This window comes from Macaca mulatta, chromosome 13 (assembly GCF_049350105.2).
Source record: "Macaca mulatta isolate MMU2019108-1 chromosome 13, T2T-MMU8v2.0, whole genome shotgun sequence".
Taxonomy (NCBI): Eukaryota; Metazoa; Chordata; class Mammalia; order Primates; family Cercopithecidae; genus Macaca; species Macaca mulatta.
In genome coordinates this window covers 84,666,343-84,689,446 of record NC_133418.1, presented here as the reverse complement: position 1 = coordinate 84,689,446, position 23,104 = coordinate 84,666,343, and the positions used below count along the sequence as shown (strand labels likewise).

At 37.8% G+C, this 23,104-nt stretch overlaps 1 protein-coding gene across 17 annotated transcripts in view; it reads right to left on the bottom strand.

Moving 5' to 3' along the window:
• The window catches only part of SLC8A1 (solute carrier family 8 member A1), a 493,745-nt gene that overhangs the window by 106,820 nt on the left and 363,821 nt on the right, over window positions 1–23,104 (bottom strand). Inside the window, exon 1 of one of the 17 annotated variants that reach the window (XM_077958224.1) lies at window positions 17,093–17,555. The gene's annotated coding sequence lies outside the window, so the exon portion shown is untranslated. 17 annotated transcript variants of the gene reach the window in all.

The following is a 23,104-nucleotide window of genomic DNA, read 5'->3' as shown; positions in this document are numbered from 1 at the left end:
ATAAACAACTTCAGCAAAGTCTCAGGATACAAAATCAATGTGCAAAAATCACAAGCCTTCCTATATAGCGACAATTGACAAAAAGAAAGCCAAATCATGAGTGAACTCCCATTCACAATTGCTAGAAAGATAATAAAATACCTAGAAATAAAACTTACAAAGGATGTGAAGGACCTCTTCAAGGAGAACTCCACTGCTCAAGCAAATAAGAGAGGACACAAACAAATGGAAGAACATTCCATGCTCATGGATAGGAATAATCAATATCATGAAAATGGCTATACCATCCAAAGTAATTTATAGATTCAATGTTATCCCCATCAAGCTACCACTGACTTTCTTCACAGCATTAGAAAAAAACTACTTTAAATTTCATATGGAACCAAAAAAGAGGCCACATAGCCAAGACAATCCTAAGCCAAAATAACAAAGCTGGAGGCATCATGTTACCTGACTTCAAACTATACTACAAGGCTACAGTAACCAAAACAGCATGGTACTGGTACTAAAACAGATATCTAGACTAAGGGAACAGAACAGACGCCTCAGAAATAATACCACATATCTACAACCATCTGATCTTTGACAAACCTGACCAAAACAAGTAATGGGGAAATTACTCCCTATTTAATAAATGGTGTTAGGAAAACTGCCTAGCCATATGCAGAAAACTGAAACTGGACTCCTTCCTTAGACCTGATACAAAAATTAACTCAAGATGGAGTGAAGACTTCAACATAAGACCTAAAACCATTAAAACCCTAGAAGAAAACCTAGGCAATACCATTCAGGACATAGGTATGAGCAAATACTTCATGACTAAAACACCAAAAGCAATGGCAACAAAAGCCAAAATTGACAAATGGGATATAATTAAGGAGCTTCTGCACAGTAAAAAACTATTATCAGAGTGAACAGGCAACCTAGAGAATGGGAGAAAATAACTGCAATCTATCCATCTGACAAAAGGCTGATATCTAGAATCTACAAAGAACTTAAATTTACAAGAAAAAAAACAGCCCCATCAAAAAGTGGGCAAAGGATATGAACAGACACCTCTCAAAGAAGACATTTATGCAGCCAATAAACATAAAAAAAGCAATCATCACTTGTCATTAGAGAAATGCAAATCAAAGCCACAATGAGATACTATCTCATGCCAGTTAGAATGGTGATCATTAAAAAGTCAGGGAACAACAGATGCTAGAGAGGATGTGGAGAAATAGGAACCCTTTTACACTGTTGGTAGGAGTGCAAATTAGTTCAACCATTATTGAAGAAAGTGTGGCGATTCCTCAAGGATCTAGAACTAGAAATACCATTTGACGTAGCAATCCCTTTAGTGGTTATATACCCAAAGGATTATAAATCATGCTACTATAAAGACACATACACATGTATGTTTATTGCGGCACTATTCACAATAGCAAAGAGTTGGAACCAATCCAAATGTCCATCAATGATAGACTGGATTAAGAAAATATGGCACATATACACCACGGAATACTATGCAGCCATAAAAAAGGATGAGTTCATGTCCCTTGCAGGGACATGGATGAAGCTGGAAACCACCATTCTCAGCAAACTAACACAGGAACAGAAAACCAAATACCACATGTTCTCACGCATAAGTGGGAGTTGAACATTGAGAACACATGGACATAGGGAGGGGAACATCACACACCAGGGCCTATCAGGGGGTGGGGGACTAAGGGAGGCATAGCATTAGGGGAAATACCTAATGTAGATGACGGGTTGATGAGTACAGCAAACCACCATAGCACATGTATTCCTATGTAATGAACTTGCATGTAGTGCACATGCATCCCAGAACTTAAAGTATATATATATATATATATATATATATATATATATATATATTTTTTTTTTTTTTAAAGTCTGAGTGTCTTAAGTATTAGTCATTGCTATTTGGATGATTTCTTTTCCAGGGGAAATATTAAAACTCTCTTGTACCTCTTTTTCTTTCTCCCTAGGTTTTGGAAATCACTAGTGGGTAAAAAAGACCAATTTGCAACTAGTTTCTCGTGCTCTGTTGAAAACCATGTCACAATATCACAATACTAGATGTTGGGCTCAGGACAGCAAACAGAAAGCAGTAAGTCACACATACAAATGACAAATATCTGATTCACTTCAATTAAGTAACTGTTTTTTTTTTTTTTTTTTTTTTTAAATCACAAGAACTGCTTTTTCCCTAATCTGCTGGATTGTCAGTGTATTAGAAGTGATCATGTTCTAATTTATAATAGGAGAAGTTGGGGAGGATAAGCAAGAGGTTTGCCCTGTTTCTGTTACCGTGAGAGACAAAGCAGGAGGAGCCTCCAAAAATCAGAGCAGACCTTGCCCTAACATGACATAAGTAGCTATATAAGTGATGTGGGCCCAGCATGGTGTAGCCATGACTACATCCACCACAGCTATATTAAAAGGCCTGGAATTTTCACTTCGTAGGGACTCATACATGATGTTATTCGGCAGGGAAATGATAGCTAATTGTCTAGTGAGGTGGATTACTTTAGCCAATTACTTAGCATAAGTGATTCTGATGGTTACAGAAACAGGGCAAACCTCTTTTAATACTATGCTATATTTAAAACCATACTCTTTTAATTGAATAGCAAAGGTATATGCCTGGGATGAGATGAGGCTGTCTAGTATGGGTTGGAGTCCTGGGGAGGTTTGAAAAGACAGAGGCCCTATTAAAAGGCTTCAAGAGGCAGAGTCAGAGAGGCCAACAATGTACTTTGTCTCTCATAAGATTTTCTTGGAATCTGGTCATCCCCAAAGCCCCTAATTATTACACTATTTAGAACTGGAGGTTCCCAAGCGATACATTTCCATCATTTTGTGAGAAAAGAGGCAGAATACCAGGGAGATAACACAGACGTCATAGCTGGAGAGTAAGAATGATTTAATGTGTTCTTGGCACTATGCTAAGTGGCTTGAGGTTCACATACCTCATCTGATCCATGGTTACCATGGCTCTGCAGTTCCATCATCCATGGAAATGAAAGAAACACATAATTGCCTACCTACTTCAACCCATCACCCACTAGACAAACTGATTCCTTAGGCTTTGAGTTAGAGCTAGGCAAGTGACATTTTTAAAGCTGCACAAGTGATTCTGAGTTATTAGGCTTAAAATTTGCTTAAGTTTTACAACTCAAGTAGGAATATTGCCCCATCTTCTGCGGAAGATGAGTTGCAATCTGTCCATCTGACAAAGGGCTAATATCCAGAATCTACAAACAAACAACTTAAACAAATTTATAAGAAAAAAACAACCCCATCAAAAAGTGGGCAAAGGATATGAACAGATACTTATTATCAGGCTTGAGATTTGCTTAATTTTTACAACTCCTGAAGTAGGAATACTGTCTCATCTTCCGTAGAAGGTGAGAGTAAAGTTCATGTTTGACTGATCAAGGGATAGAACTCGGACCTATCATTTCTGGTTTCTTAGTTTTTCTATTTAACACAACAGCTTTCCTGAAGGGTTGAAGTCTTAGGTTTTGAGTAACTATAGGATTTCCAACTGTATCCCACTTTATCTTCTGAGTGACTGGTCCAAAAGAAACCAAGGAATCTACTTACTGTCAAGCAGGGTATACAGCAAACAGCATAGGAGTTTGCATGCCAGTGGCTTTAATTCTGGCTAGTCATGTGACTGTGAGCATACTACCTTGCTAAGCTTTCATTTCCATAAAATGATAAAGTATCTCACATTGAATTTGAATATTCAATAAGGAAGTATACATAAGGTATTTAAAATAGTATTTGGCACACAGTGGGTACTCATCTATGTGCTAGTTCTTTTTACCATATTAATGACTACTAATAGTTTCTCTTGGCTAGACAATGGCATTTGTCCTATTCTCTTCTTTCTTTTTTTATTTAAACAAAAGAATGTGGTGACTGGGGAAAAGGCACTAGAGGTGGGATGGAGTTAAAGACTATAATGAATCTTGCAGAATCTCTCTTGCACCCAATAAAGGATGCCTAATTTCTGTGTAAAGGGCTCAGGATGGAAATCAGGTTAAAACAGGGAACTTAATCTTAAAGCTGCGCTTGCCTATGTCTATTAAATCCTTTATTTTTTCTTAGACAGTGTTCCAGTGGGGGTTGGGGTAGCTGATGGAAACAGATGGGGAGGTGAAAGCCCCTCCCAAAGTTGCCTTTTGGTGACACCACAACTTAAGCATCACACTTTACCTTGGCCTCACTTGGATAAACAGATTCCTCTGGTGTAATTTTATGAGCTGCTAGACACAGACAAGCATGTTTATCACTTGAATGGCAAGCTTCAGCGTTAGAGTTGCTCTATTTATACATTGCTTTGCAGACAATTCTGATGCTTTTACATAATTGGTGAGCTCTACTAGCTTAGCAAGCAAGCAAATAAGATGGTAAACAATACTTTTTTCCACACAGGCTTATGATGAATTCTCAAGCCAGCTTTGCTTCCAATTAGTCTGGATAACTTACCTATTTTACATTACATGAGATGACAGTTGGTTTTATTGCTTTCCCTCTAAAAGTCGGGCCTTGCTATGACAGCTACTTCACAAGCACAGGGGAGCCTGCTGGGCAATGGGAAGGGCAAAGGATGGCAAATTGGTCTGGCTCCATTATTACCGTGTAATTGCTCAAACTGAGCCTTGCTGGATTTGTGCAACTTCTCTGTAATTACATAATGCTCCAAGGCTCAAGAGAGGCTAGAGGTTTGGATGCATTACATGGCATGTATATTCATTGTGCTGCAAACTTCCATGATTTCTAGGGTCAGCATTGTGGTCCATAAGAAACAATAATGAAGGCTTGGAAATGTATAGACTGTATGCAGGAATCATGCATCTGCTTAGGCACTGGGAAAGTCTAGAATGCCAAGGTACTTGAGAATAATCTGGCTTCTGTACACAGATCTTACACATCTGTAAGATCTTGCCTCTAAATCCTTCTTCTACAAAGGAGGGAACTACAGTCACTCAGGATTCTGGAAAGGGTCTGGATTCTTCCACCTTGCTCCCCTCCACTCTAGGGGCAGGAGAGAAGAGCCCACAGTGTAGGTATTAGACAGACTTACATTTTGTTTCCTTCAGAGATGAAGTGGAAGCATCTTTGACTAATGTGTACACACTTGAATGTCCGTAAGAGTAGCAAATGCAGGCATCCAACTGCTAATGAATGATCTAAAAGATTACTTGGTAGCTTTTAGTATAATCCCGAAATTAGTTAATGGAAGTGCCACTAATGAGCATCTATTAATAGAAGGCAAGTGTAGTAACACTGCTAATGTAATGGCCTGGAGCTATAATAAAACATGTGGTCAAAACAAATCTAATACTGTTCTATGTCAAAATAGCTTTCTTGAAAAACACAGAGCTAGAAAATGATCACACAACTAAGAGACATTTTAACAACAGGGACATTACATGATGGGGCTCACCATCAAGTTTTAAATGGGGCAGTGGACAGTAATACTTCCAGACCCTCTTTCTCCAGGGGATTTTCTGGATTATTCTGGCTGGGTGTCAAAAGTTCTGATCTTTTCTTTGAACTCTTTATATAACAAGGAACTCCTATTTAAAATTCAACATTTAAGTTTGTACTTCTTTACAGTTCCTTGTTTTGTGGGTTAATACAGTCTCCACAGCAAAATTATTTGCAACTAGAAAACAGGGGCCCTGTCTATAATAGAATAGCTTCCCTACTGTTTTTCTTTCTCACCACTCCAGCTTGCGGTTGAATGAGTACTATACTCTGATCTCACAGAGTGTTCTGTTTTCCTTTCTTTATACCCTAGTCATAGCATATGCAAATAATCACATCCTTTGCAGGGACATGGGAGAGCTGGAGGTCATTATCCTTAGCAAACTGACACAGGAACCGAAAACCAAATACGACGTTCTGACTTATAAGTGGGAGTTAAATGATGAGAACACATGAACACAGAGGGAAACAACACACACTGGGGTCTGTTGGAAGGTGGAGGGTGGGAGGAGGGAGAGCATCAGGAAAGAAATTGATAATAGGCTTAATACCCAGGTGATGCAATAATCTGTATAACAAACCCCCATGACACAAGTTTATCTATGTAACAAACCTGCATTTGTACCCCTAAACTTAAAAGTTTAATAATAATAATAAATCTCTTTGATGAGGTTCTTTGGAATTAGGGGTTGTGCCTTTTTGTCTCTAATCATATGCCCAGGACTAAGGTACTAACCAAACAATGACAGCGCAGTGCTATATATTATGACCAACAAGTTCGTTGTGTTGTTTAGATTCAGTTTTTTCCTGTATCTTAGGAGAAACTCAAACAATGAGCTACTCCCTGTCTTCAAAGGGCTTCAAGTCTAGAAATGGTTACTACCCATGTTTTACATACATAAAATTCAGATCGTGCTGATGAATGAATACCCACAAGTGGAAATGTAATGAGATTATTTATCATGTGGGCTTAAATTTACTTTTTTCTAATGCAATTATTTATTTAATTAAAAAATAATTTGTCTTGATGACTGCCTCTTATCAGTGCGAGTGTTGACAAAGTCCTGTCCACTGCTATTGAATACAGAATTATGAAAGTCATCACATATATTTTCATCGCAGTGTAAAGGTTACCCAAGCTTTGACATCATATACATAATAATTTTACCTTCCTGCAGTAGACATTAGCTTTAAATATGCCTATGCAAAGATCACATATACACCACAAGAATCAAATACGCTTATGTGAGAATTCTTATACTTAAAGCAGCATAGATACATTTAGTTTTCATGTTTAGGGCTACATGATGCGGAAATGCTGCTGTCTACATTGGCATGACATTGGAATTAAAGCCAACTGGAGGCAGCTGCAGCTGTCTATGAAACAAAGCTGGGGAATTCAACAGCAGAAGCCAACGGCTGCAGCCAAAATCCCACAGTGGCAAAAGCCCTGCTGTGGGACCTGGCGTAGGCAGTCATGTGTTGGCATCACTGAACTTCATTTAATGAAAGACCCCTAGGTCTTCGTTGTGGGCCAACTCCATTATTGCCATATTCTAGTCCTCATTAAAGGTTTGGGTGGCTGGGAGCTTTTCCATGCAGATATCTGCTGCCATCTATGTTGGACGCAGAAATGGTAGGTGAGCCTCAAAGCAGTTTAAAGTTAACCTACTTTGATGCACAAACAGTCAAGTAGCTAGACTTTATCACCGATCCAAGGTGAGGTGTCAGGGGTGGAGTAGGGTGGAATCAAGCTATACTTACTGTTAAAGGAATTTGCAGAATGTTTTGATTATATGGAAGGTGTTCACTTTACAGTTCTTCTTGCAAATAACATATTTTGCTAAATTGCCTGCTTTTATTAACCATAAGAAAGGAAAAGCAAGCATAATCTTTTCACACACTCAAGCCATCATTATGGTTAATTTCATAATGGTTACATGCAGTGCCAAAATGTTCACATGCTAGCAAATTATATTTATTTTATACATTAATAACCATAACCATAAAGCTGAACTGATTTCTAGCTTTCATTTTGACCATGGCCCTAAAAGCTGTTTACCTGGCTGCTGATCACATGTGAATTGAATTGGTTCCTTAACAAAGGGATGAAACTTGAGTGGAAAAGGTACCAATTAGAGATACTGAAAGACCTGACCCTACTAAGTTGCATGAATACTATTTTCACAATTGTAATGATAAAATGAAATTGCTACTGTTCAACAGAAATATATTTTCCTATAAATAAATATATTTGTAATTACAGATACCAATCACAACTTGGGAATTAATTAGAGAAAACACTTCAAAAAATCTGTTGTTAGAGAATCTCCTTAATTCTTTTCAAAGCTGAATAGAACTTGTCCTTGCATTAAACTCTCTTCTGTGTTATCTGTGCAGCTGCAAAACATTATTCATTCAGTCAGTCAAAAGTTGATATTGTTTGCAAGACTCTCCAATGGCAAATCTCCTAAATAAGTCCTTATAGCTCTCCCATATTTTCACAACACTGCATCAATGTTGTTAGTGTGTATCATCTCCACGTTCCATCCTTTCCTGGAAAGGTTCATTATGATCCTTCCAGCATAACCAAACAACTATACTTTTCTAGAGATGCTTCTAGAACTAGCCTGGCAAGATTTGTGTGCTATATCTTATACCTTACGTTTTGCCTCCTTGTGTTGTGTGTTTGGTTCTTTAAAAAACAGTTATGCACATGTAAAAATGTATTAGGCGAAAGTATGTAGGTTAACCTAAGTCTAGTTACTGATGATTATAACAACAGTAGCAAAATCTAAAGAAGTTCATATCTTATTTGATGGAATCACATATCTTTTATGTTGTTGTTCTGGGAAAAATCTTAGACATCAACTAAACCAGAACTCTTATTATTCAAATTTGAAACTGAAGAAAGAACTGATTGGTTACAGGTTCCAGAGCTGGCATCATCAGAGCGAGGGCTACAATCCATCTCTAGATCCCCACTTGGGAGCTTCTTCTTAGACTCCAGGCTGAAAGACAAGCCATCCTATGATGATAAGAGTACTGGATGACAGGAAGGTCCCGCTAGTCCAGAAACATTACAGGTTCCTCTAAAGATTTTAGTTTTACTAGGTGTGTCTTGTCTTCCCCTACTTTTGTTTATAGAAATCCTTGGCTCCAAACAAAGCCTGTGCCACACACATAAGCTTCTCGCTGTTATCACTTTTTTTCATCCCTTTAACACTTCCTAGAATGCTGTGACCTTTACTACCTCATTCTAATTCCATCAGTGCTTCTTTATAAGCAGCCCAGAGGATGGCTTTCATTATCACAGCCACACGGTGCACCTCGGCTCAAGTGAGAAATGCTGCTTAGATCCACAAGGTAAAACAAAATAAACACTTGCCTTCACCTGTTTCACAATCTTCATTCAACAAGTGAGACAATTATGGCTTTCTACTTTAACTCTTAGTCACTATAAAGGATATACATGATAGATGTGTGCAAATTAGAAATGGTTCAAAGAATACAAATGCTACTATGTGATCAGCTTTTCTTTAAAACTATAAATTATCATATAGAATTAATGAACATATATAGATACTCATATAAAATTTAATCCAAAATGTTGGAAGCAAATCCAGTTCTGTTCTATACCATATTTACTTACAGCTTACAAGAACAAAAAATGTACTTTCATAAACAGATTACTATGATGGTTCTCTTCACTCTACATTTAAAAGAGCCACTTTGTCATTTTTTGAAAACTTGCCTCATATGGGAGGGAGTTCTCCACATGCACGTATCTGCTGCCATCTATGTGGAAAGCATAAATGGTATGGTTTGAAACAAGCCTGTTTTGTGTGATGCACAAACAGTCAAGTGTCCAGACTTTATCATCAAACCAAGCGGTAGGTTGGAAATGAAGCCCAATATTTAGTGACCTGCCACTTCTCCTAGGCCTTGCTTGATTCTCAGAACTGGACTCATTGCTTCTACATTCTCCCTGGCCTGCTTTGTCTTAGGGTATAAGATAAGGAATGCTCAGTTTCCAGAAGACTGAGAAATGCCACTTCCACAAGAGGGGTGCTGGTTCTTGGCACAGTTATTTTCTGAGCTGAAAAAAGTGCCATGACAAGTATAGAAGTAAAATGGAGTTAAATTCTGAAGAGTGTAATATGTGTATATTAGACATGCACATATATTAGACATGGAAAATGTGCATATGTAAGAAATGGAAAATGTGCATATGTAAGAAATGGAAAATGTTCACTGCACTTTTGGCATTCACATCTAATTGTTTGGGGATATACCTGATCCACATCTACAGGTCTTTAGGGTTGCTGAGGATTTCAAATCTCCCCATTTAATCTTTATAGGTGATACTTTGGAGGGTGGCTGCCCATTTCTCTCAAAATGGCTACATCTAGTCCCCCTCTTTTCACTCTCTTTTTTTTATTTTCTTTGAGTCTAGGTTGAACTATTCATTCTTGTCTTCCAGAACTCACTTCAAATGGGTTTTTCATCTATCATGAGTTGAGTGTTCTCACCTTTGTCTTACAATGAATTCTTCTGCAGATCTCCTTACGCTGATCTCCTCTCCTGAGCTTTGGACAATTATATTTTCTCATCTCTTTCACATAAATCTCACTTGGAAGACAAACCCCTCAGGTTAAGATGCCATCTGGTGTGTGTATTTTTCATTAAGAACTAGCAACACCTACATCAATAGCATCCACCTTTACAATCACCTATATAAGCAACTTACTTTGGGAACCTATTTTCTTATTTCAGCATTCTCATTTGAATGAATCTAGCCTAGGTTAGGGCCACTGGAACCAAACTCGGCTGTCCCTGGACTGGCCTGGAATACCTATAATATAGGAAGTACTCGACTAGGAACTGGAGGTGTGAGAGCAAACAGGAGTAAGATAAAGTGTCTGAGATGAAGAATCTAATAGAATGGGCTGTGTCTTAAGATTAAACAGGCCAGGAAGTTCAACCTGGACTCAAAGAAAATAAAAAAGAGAGGGTGAAAAGAGGGGCACTAGATGTAACCATTTTGAGAGAAATGGACAGCCACCCTCCAAAGTATCACCTATAAAGATTAAGCAGGCCAGGAAGATTTTAGCAGATAATGGGGTCCAGTTCAAAACATTAAGCAAGGCCTGGGACTGGTGGTAGATCACTGAAGGTCAAAGTACAAACTGTCAGGATCTAGTTAAGGAGCTTTGGAAACGGAAAACCTTAGGAGACTTTGAACATTTCAAAAAGAATTTGTGCTCTGCCTTCTTTTAAACTCTTAACTCTGGGCACCTAGGTTGTAGAGATGTAATGGAAGGCAGAGGAAATCAGGGGCATACAGGTAGGTGTGTCATCTTTTGGTTGGCACATAGATGTTCTGATTACAGAGAGATTGTATTATTTTAAGAGAGATGGAGCATGGGAATATGGTGCCAGTTATTTTTTTTTGTCTAGTTTTTTTTTTTCAAGGGATAACAAAGTTTATACAGAGTGGTGTGCCTTTTGAATGGCCTCTATTTACACAAAGAGATTGGGGATTAGGGGAGGATAGGGAAGGGAATTTAACCTTACATCCTCACAATGAATGGCCTTTGTGCAAGCAGTCCTAGTAATTTTCCATTACTGTCCAACTTTGTCTTCTATTTCTTACTGGCAATATTCCCCAATCTAGAGCTATGCAACCAGTCTTTTATATTTCTTAAATCTGTATAGTCTATTATGAAGTTAAGTGTGAGTTTCTATTATACAAATTATAAAAGAAGTAAAATCCCTGAACAATACTTGAGTTAATTTCTTTTTTCATCTGGAGGAAATTAATGTATATCATTATATATAGAAGCCATTTTCTCCTAAAAGTAACAATGTAGGTACTTGGATGTTATTTGCAGTGAAATTTACCTTTACAGGGATAATTGCAGTAACCTTTGAAATGAACATAAGCATATATGAGAACTTGCACCTGTTATTGTTGTCATGGAAACAGTTCCAAAACATAAGATACAATTCTATTATTGAAGCAGTGTAGTTCCCCAAATGAATTTTAATGAAATTGTAGCAGAAAAAAAAAAGAAATTTATGGAGGCTTTTAAATTATTTAGTGAAATTTGCCAACTAGAATCTGACTACATCACACCATATAATCTTCATCTAAATAGGAAACAACAGTCAGCAAATGTCAAGTATGCAAAAAGGGGTATAAAGTAGGTTTATTTAAAAAGTGAACACAGTACCCCAATTCTAGCTTTTTAAATATTGTCCAATCACAACTCCTATTGTTGATGGAAGTATATTTGACCATTAGCTGTCTAAGTGGCACACACCAAGATCACTGAGTTATCTGGAGATTTTTCCTAATTTCTGTCATCTTTGGGCTTTCTATTGACATGAGGTGAATAGATTTAGGGCTATAATGTTTTAAGAGCTAAGAGACATAAAGGACCTCTATTTCAACCCATTGCGTTTACAGATTAGGGAACCAATGCCTAAAAAAGTTAGGTGATTTGTCTGAGGTACACAAGTAAATGTGGCAGGGCTGCTTTGGAGGTTGGGTTTCTGACTCTCCTCCCCCCATGCACAGTCACTATGCTGCCTTGTGAAATACAGCCCTTTCTGCTGCCAGTTAAACTGGGACATTCTTTCATAAAGGAAAGAAATCATATTCTGAATGTGAATATCTGAACTTTTATTCCCCACTTACATTGTCACAGGAGTGAAGTACAATTTGCTAAATGAAATAAAATTTCAGTATCCTCCTTAGTGTATGTATCGCCTCACTAAATATGTTGATTGCATGTAGATTACTACTTTTACCCATGGAAACTGAAGTAATATCTTAATGTAAGAAGAGTAAGTTTTCTTGATTTGTAACCATTGCTTCACCTCTTCTGTAATCTGAAGTCATGCGAATCAAATGTCCCAGGCTCATAATGAAGCCAACTGTGAAACCAGTGCTTACCTCCAAGTCAAGAGCCTGGGAAACATCTATGGCTTAAAACTATCTGATGATGAATTGGGACTCCAGTATATCATTTTGTGCACATAGTTATGGCATAATATTTGGGGGAAAGGAAGCCTTCACAGTTATAAAATATGAGTGGGAAATGATTATCCTTAGATACAGAGAGTACTTATTAGGTAACTGTTGTTAAGGGCTGACGACGTGGCAGGCTCTGTGCCAAGTCAAGTCTCTGGTGGAGCGGAGGACTCCCCAGGCTCTAGAAGGCCCCTGAGACGGTGTGTCATACAGTGATGATGGGCAGAAAATACTCTAACCATTCAGGATGTGATTGTTTTGGCTTCCTCTCGCCTGAGCTTTTGGCACTTGAACTGGACCCAATGCAACACCACAGCTGGGAAATGACATTATTTGGATTGGTTAAGAAGAGTTTTTGAATCAAACTCCACTGCAGTATTAGAGAAATAAAAAAATTCCTGCTATATCCAACAAGTCCCAGAGGGGCTATCTCTCTATTGTTCACGTGTTTGGACACGAATGTGCATTTATGAATACTTTTTTGTGTAAATATACAGATATATAAGCTATGCAAAGCCATATAAATTTGTATTACTAGAATAATTCATTCCATAAATATTTTTGAGCATTCGCTATGTACCAAGCACATTTTTCCAGTTTAAAAGTGAAGTCGAGCATGGTAGCTCCTGACTGTACTCCCGGCTACTTAGGAGGCTGAGGCAGGAGGATTGCATGAACCCACCTAGGAGTTCAAGGCTGCAGTGAACCATGATCATGCCACTGCACTCCAGCCTGGGTGATAGAATGATACCCTGACTCAAAAAAAAGTGACCCACATGTATATTTGTCACTTTTAAAATAGAGATAATAAATTTCTTCCTTGATTTTTAAAGAACTCAAAACAGAGGTCCTATGCAACCCAGCAATCCCATTATTGGGTATATACCCAAAGGAAAAGAAATCATTCTACCAAAAAGGCACACATACCTGCATGTTCAACACTGTGCCATTCACAATAGCAAAGGCATGGAATCAACTCAGGTGCCCATCAACAGTGGATTGGATAAAGCTAATGCGGTATATATATATACCATGGAATATTATACAGCCATGAAAAAGAACAAAATCATGTTTTTTTTGCAGTGATATGGATGCAGCTGGAGGCCATAATCCTTGGCGAATTAACACAGCAACAGAAAACCAAATACCACATGTTCTCACTTACAAATGGGAGATAATCACTGAGCATACATGGACATAAACATGGGAACAACAGATACTCTGGACTACCTGGAATAGGGGGCATGGGTTGAAAAACTACTTTATCAGTACTGTACTCACTACCTGAGTGACAAGATCCACACCTCAAACCTCAGCATCACACAATAAACCCGCACATGTACCCCCTCTATCAAAAATAAAAGTTGAAATTGAAAAATAAATAATAAGTTCCTTCCTCACAGGTCTTAAAAAGCACAACATGAGCAAAGTACCTGATATGTGACCATAAATACCTGTTCCCCTTTGACCTCCCCTAACCTTGAGGTGTGATTAACCTTTCTGCTTTTTCAAATTCTGAAGACCACAACAGAATAGGGAAGGAAGGGTGTGAAGGTGGTCCATCTAATCCCAATTCAGAGCCTGGGACAGACACCTGAATCCTCTACTTTAGAAAAGAACCCCACAGGCTTTGAGAGGGGCCTGTCATCCATAGCCCGTAAGGACTATGAGCTTTTTCACCATAAGCATTGCCTATTTGTTCTAATCTAGTAAGACCAGATTGATTGATTAACAGACAGAAAAATAGATGTAAGTTTTTTTCTTATTCTAAAACAATATTTTTATGTTGTTGAATACTGGGATAAAATGTAGAAAATATTATGCATAATTCCTAATCCAAGCAGTGTTCCACTCAATAATCTGATCTATTTCCTATAGTTTGCTGCTAACTTCGGGGCAGATCTGCAAAAAATAAATATAATGGGGCTATGATGTCTCAATTTTGACTAAATATATTGTTATATAAAGTGGTAATGCCTTACAATTTAAGTGAGAAGGATGTGTGTGTTTGAGAGAGAGAGAGGAAGAAACACACACACAGAATGAGAGAAAATATGAATATGAGAATACTGAGGAGAAATGTGTCCACTAGAATTTTACCACAAGCCAGACTGAAAACATCAAAGATGTTTAAGCCTGCTTAGTTGTGAATGTAATTTTGGAAAACAAACTAAAACATAAAGATAAAAGGTCCACATTTCATTTCATATTTGCAAATAAGGCTTCTTTCGTGAATGGTGAAATCGCTTTGTATAATTTGTAACCTCATTGTTGTCCTGGATTGCCTGCCATGCTGCCTGTGTTTATGCTGCTTCTCCCTATGGCATGTGCTCTGAGCAGACAAGGGTATAATTATAAATCTCCATCCACTAACAAGAACAATAGTTGCACCCAGCAACTCAACTCTCCCTTTGTGAGCTCTACATGGATACCGTTTTGAATGTCAAAGGTCTGCAAATGTCATAAAAACAGCTGCCACCAATTCTCTGCATTAGGCACTTCTTTCAACATTTATTCATGGGTATTGCCTTATCCATCCAGGCAGAAGCAAACCAAAACCCAGAGATTTTAAAACATGGTATCTATAATTACAAGAAATAACAAGAAACCAAAGAGGAATACAAATACAACCATGACTTGTGCTTCAAGACTTTCTAGACTTACTTAGATAAAAAGAGACTAAATTTTTATCTCTGGGCAGTTAGCCCGATGAGAGAAACTTGACATGCAAGGTATACTTTTTGCTATCTCCATTTTTATAAAAGCAAAGTTAATGAGGCTTTGATCTTTATTCCAAACTTAAGATTATTTTCCTAAATCTGAGATCGTTGCAGAGATATACAAGTTAGTTCTGCCAAATCATTCATTCATTCCTTCACCAAACATGGATATGAGTGCCTATTGAATGTCCAGTAAAAGCAGGAATACAGACATTGAAGGCTCATTTCATTGCCCTTAGTTTCTACATAACATAGCTGTGATGCATGGAATATTAAGGAAACCCCTACACCTTTAACTGAGTTAATTCACAACTTACTAGAGCTATTTTCAATTCATGAAAATAAAGACCAGATGTGTAATCCCAGCACTTTGGGAGGCCAAAGTGGGTGGATTGCTTGAGCCTCAGGAGTTCAATTCCAGCCTGATCAACATGATAAAACCTGTTTCTACCAAAAATACAAACAACAACAACAAAACTGGGCGTGGTAGTGAGTGTCTGTGGTCCCACCTACTTGACAGCTGAGATGGGAGGATCACTTGAGCCTAGGAGGTAGAGGTTATAGTGACCAAGATCACCCCACTGCACTCTAACCTGGGTGACAAAGTGAGACCCTGTCTCAAAAAAGAGAAAAACAAAAGAAAGATTTCTCAAGTCTAAGTTTAGTATTTAAAAAAAAAAAAAGTAACATCATGGCTTTGTGCTTGATTTTACCTCTGTTTTAGACTAAGAAATCCATTCAAATGGAGCCTATCGCCCTGTAACCTGGCTCTGGGAAAATCAACAGAGGAATGCAACATCACATCAGCACTGTATATTTTTGGAAGGGTATTGCATTTTTCCTTTGTGGTGGATTGGTCCGTGCACTTGAAAATACATTCACAGTGGGAAGGCACCAACTCTGCTGCACATTTATAGTTGAATCTATTTTTTTTCCTGACAAATATTCAAGTGGGGGAGGAATTCCATGTGAATGCTCTAGTGCCTCCCTCCCTCTGATGAGTCTAAGTGCTGGATAAACAAACAGTATTTCTAAAACCTCAAGGGGAATACTTGAAACTGCAGCAATGTAAGAGGAAAGTGGGTAGAATGGATAGCTTCTAGGCAGACTGACATTTCTGAGTAATTACTGAGGGGTCTAGGATCTGGGGGACAACGCTCCATCAGCAGCCCTTTTGTTATTTAAAAAAAAATGAACATTTGAGCAATTTAATGGAACGTGCTGTGAAAACACAGCTGCAAGCCTTATATTCTTACCACATCACCTCCTCTAAGCTTTCCTCTGTAGAAAATTCGAAGCTTTCCTGGTATCTCCTCACTAGGGGGTTAGGAAGTAAGTAAATACACTGGACTCTTGATTTAGAGGTGGGAGATGCATTAGGAAAGCGTCAGTGCCCATGAAGAGACCCACAGGCTAACAGCCATCATTAACTGAGCATATACTATGTGAGAGTCTCCTTCTGAGCTTTTCCACATCTATTATCTCTTTAAATTTCCCAACAACGCTAAGGTAATGACAGCCTTTCTTGCTGACCTATGAAGTCCAGGCTGGGAGTTGTCGGATGACTTTTCCTGTATAATCTCACCCCAAGGGAAGACGTTACTCTGATTTTTCCACCTCATGTTTTTCCCTGGCAATTGCTGTGACAGAATGTTGTTTTTGGAGCTGAGTAGGCAAGTGGTGTGCATGATATGAAAAACCAAAAAAAAAAAAAAAAAAAAAAACCACCAAACCCCACAAACTTTCTGACACAAGGCACTCATCAATGCAATGATCGAGACCTTTTCCTACCGCTGGATATTTCTAAGTGAGAAGATCCTACCTCAGTTTTCAGATGGGCTTTAGCTCTGCAGGAAGTGCTGCCCCAGTCAGCCTCAGGGAAATCAGTAGAGGATTAGTTAGACAGCAGGTCAGCCACTGGAGGGCACTCCTGAAATCTAGAGGCTTCTTCCTCCCAAGGAAAGGGTTGCTGGAGTCCCTGCCTGAGACATTTAACAAAGAGAAGGAATGTCTAGGGGATAAGACCCAGTGCATTCTCTGGAAAAGGTCTGCTGTACATATTTGCCAAGTGATAAGCAACCTAGGAAATAAAAAACCATTTGACAATTTACAGTGTTCAAAGGTAGCTTCCTGGCTCTTGAGTTATATAAATGGCTATGTTAAAAATAGGCAACCAATACAACTGAGCAACCTGAAATGTCCTAGGATATGCACCATATGTGATAGCCATGAAAATACTCAAAAGAAGAATTCAGTATAAATTAAGAATCATTCCCACTCCAATGGACCCAGTCTTATGGAAGTGGCACATAGGAGAAGCTGGGGATTCTATTTTTTGTGCTGTTCTATGTACAGGTCTCTCTCTCCCTAGTGAAACCCAGCTCTATAGTTTGGGAGCCTATACCTGATCTCTCTGATATCCCTCTCCAGCTCTCAACATATACTATGTAGTCATACGGATTGTCTGTTAAGAAATAAGTTCAAGTCATTATTTTCCTTATGACAAAATTCACAGTGAAAGGCCAAGTGTCCACCAGAAGAATAATATGCAAATCTAAAGTGGGTTAGTGGCATTTTCTCAGGACAGAGTGCGCAGGAGGACAACATAGCAATCCTGGAATTTGACAGGGTAAAACTTTTGGACGCTCTGACTCTGTGCTGTATGTATCTGTTTGCTTCTGCTTTGAAAATAACTAGTAAGGTACAAGATCCACTTGAACCACTGAATTTAGCAAAATAAATCAGGCAAAACCAGACATGTCTTTGCATTAATATTGTCATTTTGTTTTATATTACTTAAAAAGTCAGACCTCTTTTTTTTTTTTTTTTAATCATTCCTTCTCTGGACTATCTGCTGCTCTCCTGTGATGTATATTGTGAAAAACACATTTTAAAATCATGACAGATATCTCAAGATTGACATCATGTCCAGTTTCTAAGCTACAATTAAATCTCGTAGAATGGTAAGAGGTTTCTATCAGAGACTGCTGATTGCTTTATATACATTACTTTCATTTGAGACTCATTTCATGGATGAGGAAATTGATGTTTACATAAGTCAAGGAACTTGACCAAGGTTACATAGTTTTAAGAAGCTGAGCTAGGATCCTACAGGTCCATCCCAGTGACGTATGATTTTAATCATTATGCCATATGACGTGTCTTGGACTAGTTTATAAAATAGCTTTTCAATTAACCTCTTGTCCTTTAAAAGTGTTCACAGGTTTTAATTGCTTCTTTTTCTGCTAAGGCAATACTTAATTTTTAAACTGCACATAGAAGATCAAATAAAAAAAAAAGTATTCCAGATGTAGGTTTTATAGTTGCACATCTTGGATATGGGTGGTTACACACACACTACAAGCATGTGGTACACATCTATCTCAGTTTTACTTTAGAAATACATTCTCAACAGGGGAAACTTGAAATATGCAGACTGTGGTCCTGATTCCACTTCAAAACGTCTGCTTTTATTGGGTTTACCCTGCAATCATGTAACTTTTGGCCAGAGTCAAATAGGGCAACTGAATTTTTTTTCTTCAGTTTTACTTGGTATGGTTCACTGTAAATGCTTCCAACTAGTCCTGAAGACAGACTTTATTCGTTTGTTCTTCCATGAGTTTTATTCAGCAGAACCTTGGATAACAGCAGCTTAGCCAGACACTATGGGGTAATCAGTCTGCTCAGGACTGATTCCTGTGCAGTCAATTCTTCTGCACATCTTGCCTTCAAGGTCTGCCAGTTGAGTGCACTGTGTTTCCAACACTGCCCTCCAAACAGACCTTTCATAAGGAAAAGTCACTGCTACTTCATTAATTCCAGAAGATGGATGGTGAAGTCATATTGCTTTGATATGCTTTCAGACTAAGGCTATTCATGGGAGGCTAGAACTCTCAAACAGAAAAGTTTTAAAATTCTGGCTACTTTTTCATAGGATTCTATTATGACACCTCAGAGGAATTTTTTTTTAAGTCTGTCACTTTAAAAGGAAATGGTTAGATGTGACTAGGGCTGTGCAAACACAGTAGCTACCAGTGCCTGGCAAAGCCTGTATTCTAACAGATTTCTGGTAAAAAAAAAATATATATATATATATATATATATTTTCCATTATTGCCTTGGATTCTTTCATCTTTTCTTACATGTTAAGAAACATAATATCTGAAGAATGAGGAATAGCCACTTTAGTGTGAAATCATGCTGGGGTGGAAAGGCCAGCATATTTCTTATAGATTAGTATTATAGGAGAGTTTGGCCATTTTCCTGGACAGAAGCAAAGAGATGGCACCTTGGAATCAACTCTTAACCATGTGAAGCCTTTGAGCCTTGGTGAGTTTTCCAAGCACACGGTATTAGCTTTCTGCAGCCTGGAATGGAGCGATTACTGTCCCCAGAGAGCTGTCATGGGTACAGGCAAGGTGCTCAGCTTTTCTTAGTTCTACCATGGTCCTGAACAGCCAGGTTCTAGGTTAAGCCAAATCCAGAAATATCTTGTTTTATTTCACTTGCCACAAGTCTGAGAAGGCTTAATCTCAGAATATGGAAGAAGCCTTAGCAAAGCAACTTTAGAAAACAGCAAATGTGTGTGTGTGTGTGTGTGTGTGTGTGTGTGTGTGTGTGTGTGTTGTATGTGTGTAGAGAGAGATCTGAGGCATGAATTTTACTAATGTTATTATTTAAATACATTCTTCCTTATGCTAGAGCTCCAGATGCTGCTACAAAAATGAGGAAAAAAGGCTCAGGGCATATAAGTCACGTGTCACATTAGCTGTATTGGCCTTTGTTCAAATAATAAACATTTTAATCACTGCAGTTTATAACTCCATTTTAAATGTTTTGTTACTACATTAAAAGTAACTGCATATGTATACATAGAATTCTAATAAAAATGCATAAATAACAAGAGGAAAGGGACTTAGGGATTATCTCTGGCAGCCCTCATTTCAAAGGTGAGACCCAGGAGAAACCCAATATGCACAGAAGTTAAGTGACTTTCTGATAGGCCTTGCAGGTAATTAATTGTAGAACAGTACTCCACGTTCAATGCTATGTTCACTATTACCTGAAATAGAGTTGGAGGCAAAAAACTTATGTCAGCGATACTCAATGCTCAATAAAGTGGCAGAGCAATATTTTGTAAGTGTGTGTTCCCTGAACTCAAACGTGATGTTAGGTAGTGATTCTGAGTCTCTTAAAACAGATTGCTCGATTTATTTAAGGTGTGTTCTCTATTACACCAAAAATTGTTGATGGATTTTTAAAAAACTGCACACCATGGAATAAATACAAATTTCTACATTTTTGATGATATTAAGATATGTTAAGAGGCCTGAATGTTCTTAACTATGGATTAAAAATAAAATACCAACTAAAGGGGTCAGTTTTCTACAGTTATTTGAAATTGATTTTAAAGCTTCCCTATTGCTAATGGCTGAATGTTTATGTTTCCCCAACTCCAAACTCATATGTTGAAATCCTAACTCCCAGGGTGATGGGATGAGAAGGTGGGGACCTTTGGGAGGTGATTGGGTCACTCTGAAGAGTGAGATTAGTGCCCTTATAAAAGAGGCCCTGGAAAGCTCCCTTGCCCTACCAGCACACCACCGGAAGGCACAGCGAAAAGATGGCTGTCTATGAATCAGGAAATCGTACTTCACCAGACACCGACTCTGCCAGAGCCTTGACCTTGGAGATTCTAGGCTCTGGAACTGTGGGAAATACATTTCTGTTGTTATAAGCCACCTAGTCTATGGTTCTTTGTTATGGAAGTCTGAATGAACTAAGGTATCTACTGAGGTTTTGTTTGGGGAGGTAATAAAATATGTCATTTTTTCTAGGTTTGACAACCTATATTCAATTCCCCTTTCCGTAATCTATGGCATGGGCATAAATAGACTGTCATGTGTATCCAAATTAAGATGATGATAGCCAGGAGAAAGACTGAAGGTGGGACTACTGGCTATTGATAGCCAAGATCTAATTCTGATCTTTTGGGATTTAGGTTCATTTCTGGCTGGAAGGAGTTGTATTATTTATCTATGCATAGTCAAGTAACCTTATGATCATAAACAATTTCAGAACGAACAAAAAGTCTTCACCTGGTGATGTCTTTTAACATGATTCCACATCACCAGGGGCAGAATAATTTTTATTTCTAGGGACATTCATTGAGAACAGGATGACTTGCCGAGTTTCAGATGTGATCAGCTTGCCAACTGTCCCTGGGCCCTTTGTGTCTTGCTACAATATCGTCTAGGAAACAAACAACGGGGAAACCAACTTTCACAAAATTCCATTGCTCTGGAGATGGAATTATGGCTCCTTCCAATTTTCTTCATGATGTTATAAGCAGTCAAATGTAAGCAGTCAAATTTTACTTCTTTTGGAAAGAACTCAATAACTTTTGAAGTTCATCAAGTTCATGAATTAAGCTAAGATCTGCACTACGATGTCGAAATGTTAAATAGAACAAAAAAAGTTTGATGTTATATCAACTGCATATGTATACGTATGCAGAGCTGAAATTAACTGATTAAAAATGTCTCTGTTATGATGTCTATCAAGTAAAAAATAGGGTTTTGATCTAGAAATGCCTATCCATTTTTGAGGTATATACTCTCAAAACCTTTTGAAATAAAGAGAAGAGTGGTTGCAAAACTTTTAGGTATTTTTACTTTTAAAAAAAGGATAGACCAAAGCAATGTGTCCCATTACATCAGCATTTTTCAAAATTTAGTCTCTGTACTTTCATTTGCATAATTTTCCACTTTCTGTATTATTTTCATAACCCTAAGTGCTTAAATGGGTGGAGAGGCCTATGCCACAGTCTCCAACAAGGTGTCAAGGGAGAGGAGGTGTTTCTTTTCTCCCAATTCACACCATATTTAGAAGCACTATTCTAGATGATTCCTCTAAAAATATTCAAGCTTTTAGAATCTTGGCTTTGTTTTTCGTAAATTGTACTTAAAGTCAGTGTGACTATTACCATCAAATTGAATAAGTGAAATGTATTTCTCATGTTGCAGGTAGTAAAAATTGCCAGGGAATCACTTAAATACTGAGAGTATTGACAAGCTCCAATTTTTTACTTGGCTCAAAATGTGTCTCTACTCTGTATTATCCCTACCTAGATCTTACTTAAAACAGAAAGGGTGAAGACGTCAATGTAATGACTAATTGATGTGCAATTTGGAGATTTTAATAGAACAAAATATATATTTTGATAAGTAGCAGTACTTGTTTCAAAGAAAGATATTGACGTTATATTAAAAAGTAAACATCCTAATCTATCGGTCCAGGTCTTTACTCAAAACCTTCCAGGTGTATGTATGTGTGAGATATTTTAAAGTAATTCTAACCAAGCCATTGTTCTGTAACCTGACTTAACAAGCTACAAAACAATTCCTTAGCTTAAACTGTTAAAGGGACATTGTGATGACAAATAAACACAACATGTTAGCAGAATAAAAGTTGTCTGGAAATAATAATATTTTATAATTTGGGGGAAAGAAATTCAATACAGGGTAAAGAGAATAGGATTTTGGAATTAAGCTGAGTTAAAATTCTTGCTCTGGACAATAGACAAATTACTTAACATGTTTGAATTTCAGTTTATCATCTACAAGTTGGGAATAATATATGCATTATGAAGAGATTACAAGTACTAACTGGAGAAAACAATCTGAGACCTTGGCAAACAATAGATTATCCAACTTAATTCCAGTATTATTAAAATTCGTGATCATTAGCTGGCACTTTACAACAGAAATGATCTGAATAAATTTTCAACATACACATGCTCTCATATCATGACAGGAAACTGCAAGCATGGGGG